The sequence below is a fragment of the Brassica napus genome, chromosome C2 (genome assembly GCF_020379485.1).
Source record: "Brassica napus cultivar Da-Ae chromosome C2, Da-Ae, whole genome shotgun sequence".
NCBI classification, from domain to species: domain Eukaryota; kingdom Viridiplantae; phylum Streptophyta; class Magnoliopsida; order Brassicales; family Brassicaceae; genus Brassica; species Brassica napus.
The window spans coordinates 10,410,683-10,418,561 of NC_063445.1; the positions used below are offsets into that span (position 1 = coordinate 10,410,683).

Consider the following 7,879-nt stretch of genomic DNA (forward strand, 5'->3'; position numbering starts at 1 on the left):
CTAAATCTTAGACACTAACCTTAAACCACAACCCTAAAACTCAAACATTTTCTTATTTAAATTATAAATATTGTTTAAATATATTCAAGTTTTAACCTTTTATAATTTTAATTTCAAACATTAATCTAGGCCTCAAACCCTAAATTATACACTTATATATACCATACCCTAAATTAATCACATCCCCTAAACTCTAACTAAAATTCTTAAAATTCTATTTTTTTATTAATTTAAAATTTTAATTTTAATTTCAAATCTCAAATCTAATACTCTAACCATAAACTTAAATATATACCATAACAAAAATTATATACCCTAAATCATATTACATATACTGTACACTTTTATTTTAAAACTCTAAATTTTAAATACAAAATAAATGTAATCAATAATTTGAATATAATTTATTTTTTATATAAATACAATTAGTTAAACAATAAATTATAATTTCTAAAACAATTATTAATAAAAATAGTTTTGGATTGATTAATTTTCGACCACTGATTGGTTTTATTCCAAAGGTTACAAGTTTATCTTAGTTAATCCTATTACTTTCTCTTTATTGGTCAATGATTTGTGGCCATTGATTGTTTTTCTCCTGAGATCAATCTTCTCCATCTTCTCCATCACTCGGCCATCTTTTCTCAATCTTCTCCATCCATCCTTGAATCATTAAACCTAAAATCACAAAGTCTTCAGATCTGCACACAGAGCTTGACTCTCATCAACCTCTTACGATTCAACCTGTCTGGATTCAACTCTCTCTCTCTCTCTCTCTCTCTCTCTCTCTCTCTCTCTCTCTCTCTCTCTCTCTCTCTCTCTCTCTCTCTCTCTCTCTCTATCTCTATCTCTCTCACTCAGCCATGATGAAAGCTTCGGCGATAACGCTTGACTCGAGTCAGAGATGGCGAGTGACAACAGAGCAGCGCCGGTGGCAAGGCGGAAGATGGCTGTCCTTCATAAGCAGAGGAGGAGAAGAGGCTTCGATGGTTCAGCTCGCCGGAGATGAATAAAGGGGAAGTCTCAGCCTCTCTTTGCCGTGAACCTCGCCGGTCAAGCTCTCTCAATCTCTCTACAACTTTTGCAAGTCTTTACTTCTGAAATTTTAGGTTCTTTTGTGACTTTGTTAAATCTATATGAGCTCATTAGTATTCGTGGAACTAATTGTTTGGAGGATTTAATCTTAACTCATGTAATTATCTTTGTTTATTTATGAGACATGGCTTTGGTACTTAGGTTGAAGGGTTTTGCGCCTGCTACTGTCACCTTGCTCGTTCTTCTAACTTGAGGAAATTAAGGATTTTGTTGTTGACTTGAGGAGTAGTAATGAAGATAGTCTAGAAAGTAACACTTGAATATGTTTGAGCATTTTTACTTCAAATACTAGTTCTCTTTTCTATTTTGTAGCTTGGATTATAAGAAACAGTTTCAGGGCTTGTCCTTTTTAAGTCTAAATAAGTGGCCTGGTTTTGTAGAGTTTGATGATGTTAATGTTAAGGTGCTGAGTGACAAGACTGTTGGCGAAGGTGACGATGCTTTCAACACCTTCTTCAGCGAAACCGGTGCAGGGAAGCATGTCCATCATGCTGTCTTTGTCGACCTTGAGCCCACCATGATCGACGAGGTTAGAACCCGTATTTACCGTCAGCTTTTCCACCTTGAAAAAGTGATGTTTTGGCCCTATCTATTGATACATCTTTTGAAGAAGAAAAACTAATGCATTTATATCTTAAATGGTTTCTCAGCTTTTTACATGGAGGTGGAATCAAAGAGGTACATTAGGACATCCATCAGAGACGAAAACAGAAAGCCAATGTCAATATTACACAGGTTAAGTTTGGATTGTTCTTTTAAGATGTATTCTCGGGTTTGATTAGTGAATTACTTGTTCTGTTCTGAGACTTGCATTTGATTCTTAACGTAGAGAAAGGAAGCAATGAAGATTCTAGTCGGAGGAGAGAACTAGAAGGAGAGTCGGAGTAGAGTCGTTGGTGTGAATCCGAGAGAGAGAGACTTCGAAAGGGAGATAGTTTTGATTTTTTTTTTCTAAGTGTTTAGGCTTGTTAGTGTTTTGTGGGATGTTTTGTGTTTTAATGATTAATTTTGGCTAAAAATGATTTGGAGCCAAAACCCCAAAATATTATTGGAGCCAAATCTTATGGAGAGAAATATAACTGGAACAAAATATTATCCTCTTGTAATCCTTAAAACTATAGATTTTTATATTTTAAAGTGTGACCCCTAAAACTATAACCCTGAAGATAGTCATCCTTGTGCTTCTTGATAGACCAATGATAATATTTCTTCATTTTTCAATCATTAATTAATTGTAACTTTTTTTAGGGAAAATTTGGAGACATACACTTAGATAAGATATTAATTTGAAAACTACACCATTTTTTTAAGTTTTTAGAAAAATACACTTTGGTATATATAAATTTACTAAATTGTCCAATCTTAATATTTCTTAATTATTTATCATCATAATTATTTTATACTCAAACTAATGGTTTTAACAAAAATAAGATGTTTTTCAAAAATAAATATTTAGAATATCCACATAGTATTCTTTTTAATATTTTATAAACTTTTTATGCTTCTGAAAGAAAAACCTTCGAGACAACGTCTCGTTTTCTTCTTCTCCTTATCCTTCATTTCTGAAATTTTTTTTTCTTCCTTTGATCTCATTCAGAGGTTTGTTAATTCATGAACCAAATTTCAGTTTCTATTTTACTTTAAGTGATTTTTCTTTTAGCATGTTGCATATAACTGGAGTTTTTGGAGAGTGAAAGGTGAATAAAGAATCATGGAAATTCATGGTGAATACGAAAAGGAGGTAAATTATTTACCATTAAAGAAGGTTTGAAGTTTGAAGATATGGTTCAGATGGTTTCCGGAAGATTTTTGTATAGATAGGTTGGGTAATGAGTTAGAACGTTTCAACTATGGTACAATGTCTTAGTGATTACAACGCTAATGCTAGTCTATACAAAACCGTGTAAAACGTCTCAAACTGTAGGCTTAGGTCGACTCTTTCTGGTCACACCCTATACGCCAACACTGTGACTATTTCACCTGATCCTTCTCTCCGCGCGAGTAGAAGCAAAGACGGTTGTGGTTTTGCTGTGTGATTTGGCTGAGTGGAGGCAAGTACTGTCTGGAAACCTCTGTTTTTTTTTCTCTGAACTTCCGAAAGAGAATTCAAAGTAAAACATGATAATTTCATAAGAGATAAGAGAAAAGAAAGGTGCTCCAGCTATTGGCAGAACACAGTGGCAAAACTAGCACAGAACCAGGGTGGTCATTTGACCCATGTGAAAAGAAAAATTCACTCTATTTCATAAAGAAAAATATGAAATAATTAGCTTACTGACCCATATAAAAGACATTTGTTATCAAACTGATCCATGTAAAAGAATTTACTGCCTCTGCCACTGGCTGAACAGGTCCATAAGTTCTGGAGAGAACTCCGAATCTGTTCAAGTTCGACGTAAGTGTCATTTATGCGGCTTGATGGACTCTGAATTGCAGGAGTTGGTTTCTTTTTTCTCTCAGCTTTATTTATCTCTTTTTGCTTTAATGTTTGTAAAATGTTACCATGAAGATGCATATCAAGCGTATATGCAGGAAACTTTCCAAACATCCTTCAAACATGATGTTGCTTCCTCCACAAGACACTGCTTATTTCCTCCCAATTCAAATTAATAACAGCAACAGAAACGACTACAATATGTTACTTTCATATGTTGCTATGAAAATTGCTCTCTCTCTCTCTCTCTCTCTCTCTCTCTCTCCCTTGTCCTCTCTGTTCATGAGCAACAAGTGATGATTTTTTTTCCATGATTAGAGTTTCACTATAATCCTAAGTTCGGTTATAATATCTTTGTTATTGTAAACTTTTAAATGGTAATATAACATATTTATCTCAACACAAAAATTTATCTTAAACAAAAATAATTATAATAATATTATTCTTATTAATTTCGAATTTATATTTCAATTATTGAAATCTAATCTGGATAAACATGTCAATTCACATTTAGGAAAGTGTAGTTTTCAAAAAATAAAATAGATGGTGTAATTTTCAAATTTCAAACTATTAATGGAGTAATTTACAAATTACCCCCTTTTTAATCAATTTTACATGTATTATTATAATTATATTATAGTTTGAGTTTAAGTTTAAAATTTAAATATAAGTTTAATGACCAGATTTATAGCATTGAGAATAAAACTAGAGATTTAGGGTATGTGATATGGAATATAGGAATTGGGTTTAAGAATGAGATATATATATATATAAATATATCATTTTATTTAATTTTGTCTATCTAGATTTAGAATGGAATATAAGGTTTGAGTTTAAGAACTTAATTAGGTTGAATTAGGGATTTTAATCTCAGATATTAAATCTAAACCTCATACCATAAACTATACACATATATATCATAACCCTAAATTAATCACACTCTAATATAACTTCAATTTTAAACTTAAAATCAAAATTCAATCATATTGTTTATTGCAAAATAATTTTATATAATTTATATGTTTGAGTGTAAACTAAAAGGATATATATATAGTAGCTTAGGGGTTTATACATTGCACTTCAAACCTTTGACATCACACTTCAAACCCTAACATTACACTTCAAACCGTAAACTCTACATCCAAATCTTAATACAAACTATCATATTATTATTTTCAAACAATAATCTCAAATCTTATCATAACTCTAAATATCATATGTTTAAATTCATAAACTAAACTTTAAATCTAATATTCTCTTCTTAGATCTTAAATCTTAAAACTAGCTCTACACTCAAATTTATACCCAATTTCAAAAAGTTAAAACTTAAAATTTAAATTATAAACTACAAAATATAAATTTTGAATAAAAAATTAATTTTAAAAATGTAAATACAAAAAAAAATCATCAAATAATGAAATACAAGACACAAAAAAATAAAAAAGAAGGACAAAGCTCTCTTGGCTAATTAGATCTATATACACGGATCACCTTCTAAGCCGTTGGATTATAATAAATCAAAGGCTGAGATTTAATCTTTTTTTTCTCCTTACTGGCTTCCTCTCTCTCTCCGGACAGAATTTTCATTCTTCTTTTCATCTTCTCTACTCTCATCTCTCCCACCGATTTTGAAGCCTCGATTTCGTGTCCACGGCCCTGTTATCTTCCTCAAGCCTCGATTTCATCTCTACCGATGATGCCGAGATCTAGTTCCGCCAATACACAAAGCTGTTCAACTTCCCTCTCAAAGTTTCCTTTTTGGATTTGTCTCTAAGTTCGTCGCAAAGGCAAGACTTGGATTTGCCTCAAAACTGACTCGATTGATGTTTCTCGTTTGCTGAACTTCTCGATTTCAACAATCTGATGAAAAATCTGGTTATAAAGTTGGTTCATTTGTCTTATGCTTTTGTTGAAATGAGACAAGACCTGGCTGGTTTTCTTAAGGAGAAGAAAATAGAGATGTGTCGGAGAAGACTGGTTTCAAGCTCGCCGCCAGCATGATGAAGATCAGGTTCTCAATCGGACTCGGATTAGGCATCGCTGCTCTCCTTCTCGTTGGCCTCTTCTTTCTTCCTAAGTCTTTGGATTCTCATGGTGAGCTAAGTGTTGTTTCTACTGTCATTACTGCTTCCTCAAGTGTAGGTGATCTAAATACTTCCTCCAGTGTTGAATTTTAATAAGCAATCTTTGTTTTTCTTTTGTGTGTGTGTGTTCAGGACATTGACAGAAGCCGAGAAGCCAGACGATATCTTTCAGGTCGATAAAGGCAAAGGTACTAATGAATCTGACATGAGTTGTGTTCCATTGTTTTGAATTTTGAGTTGTCGTATGAATGGCTTATGTCTCTTATTTTTCTGTGGTGGTAGCTTCATGGAGAGCTAGAGGCTAAGTCCCTTGGTGCTCCTGGAACCTGTGTTGCTGAATTGGTATTTAACACTTCCTTGACAGGGTGAGATTTTTTAGGTTGAATCCATGCTTACTGACCTGAGTTTGATATAGGGCTGAGAAGATTTGTGGTTTTTGACCTGCAGTTAGAGGCGTGGATCTTAGATGGAGTTGGAGTCGAGCAAGATGGAAGAGAGGAGATGGATTTGGTTCAGAAGCTACGGAAGAGAGATAGATCAGAAGCTTGATGGTGGTGGAAGAGCAAAAATGTTACGGATGGGTTATTATTGGTAGATTGATAATATGTTTGTTAGGTTTTGATGGTTTAGGTAAACAAGAAAATGTTTTATGGTTTTGTAAACATTTTCTTTTTTAGTTTTTATAATTATTTTAATTACAAATATTCGAAAGAAATATTATATTTTAAAAAAATCAATTCGTAGTTATTATTAATAAATTTTCGGATGATTAAAAAACTACTACCTCCGTTTTCGAAAGTAACATATTTTAGATTTTTTTCTTATTTCACGAAAATAAATTTTCTATATTGTTAGGGTATTTTTTTATATTTTTGAAGAACATTAATTGAGAATATTTGAATTGATTAAATTTCATTGGTGAAAAGTTATTGGAAAGTTTATAATAAAGTAAAAAATAAATTAAATTATAAACATTTATTAAATTCTTAATAAGCGTGGATACTCTATAAAATTTTACTTTCAGAAACAGAGTGAGTAATAAATAACACTATCGTTGTATAGTTAACTATAGCATACAAAAAACCGCTATTAAAAGTGTTGGACCTATTATAACGGGCGCTGTTAGAACGGACAAAGAAGCGCTATTTTTTTTTTTTTTGAAAGAATTTTAAATTTATTCACTTCAAAAAACATTTTTACAGGTACTCCTACCTTTTATAGACAGAAAAAAGAAAATAATTTTTTTCCTAGTATTTAGAAAGGAGAAAAAAGAATTCAAAATTCATCTCCTCCCAAACCATATTGCCATGGCCCACTACAAGAAAACAGCGGTATTCTGACGGACATTCCGACGGAAAATGAAATCCTCGGAATATACCGAGGAATTTCCGAGGAAACACAAAATTGGGTTTCCTCGGAATTTCCTCGGAATATACCGACGGAAGTCCGAGGAAATATCAATCCGTCGCAATATTCCGAGGAAATTCCGAGGAAAAATGTGTTCCTCGGAAAAAACCGATGAATTCCGAGGAAATATTATAGCCGTTGGAGAGCCGTTGGGGGATTTTACAAAATTCCGAGGAAATTCCGACGAACTAGCCTTTTCCGTCGGAATTCCGTCGGAATTTCCTCGGTCTGTCGGCAGGATTTAAACTATAAATACAAGCACTCCTCTTCCTCTTCATTCACTCCATATCTTCATCTTCCCTCTTACTCTATTTACACACGAATTTGATTCATAAAAAATATGTCTTCTTCAAATTATTTTCGTTCTTGGATCGATCGACCTCATTTGGATCCGAACACGAGATTGCTTACGGAAGAATACCAACGAGGTATAACCGAATTCATGGGGTTAGTTCACCGACAACCGGAAGCAAAAACAGGTATGTTAAGATGTCCTTGCTCTAATTGTAAAAATAGAAAGGTTATTAAAGAGTGGGATGTTTGGACTCATCTATATTTGAGTGGGTTTACACGAAGTTACAAAATTTGGTATCATCATGGGGAAACTGATTATGAACATGGTAGTACTAGCGAACCTCAGCCAGCGGTTAGATTAGAAGAACCAATTAGAACGGATGTAGATTATGGTGTAGGTACTGAGCAGATGGTAAATGATCATTTTAGAGGGGAAGATTTACCCAATGCACAAGCTAGGAGATTTTATGATATGTTGGATGCTGGAAAGCAACCATTGTACGAAGGTTGCAGAGATGGTCATTCAGCTTTATCATCTGCTACAAGATTGATGGGCATTAAAACA

General features: G+C 33.1%; 2 long non-coding RNA genes across 2 annotated transcripts; both read left to right on the forward strand.

Moving 5' to 3' along the window:
• The first annotated feature begins 275 nt into the window (after nt 1–275).
• Nucleotides 276–2,138, forward strand: LOC125581542. The gene is made up of 3 exons (XR_007319163.1): nt 276–1,624; nt 1,746–1,830; nt 1,925–2,138. It is a non-coding gene; the product is annotated as an uncharacterized LOC125581542 (long non-coding RNA).
• A 2,962-nt stretch (nt 2,139–5,100) lies between these two features.
• LOC106397353 lies at nt 5,101–6,317 on the forward strand. The gene is made up of 4 exons (XR_001279687.3): nt 5,101–5,623; nt 5,746–5,801; nt 5,896–5,978; nt 6,061–6,317. It is a non-coding gene; the product is annotated as an uncharacterized LOC106397353 (long non-coding RNA).
• Nucleotides 6,318–7,879: the final 1,562 nt, after the last annotated feature.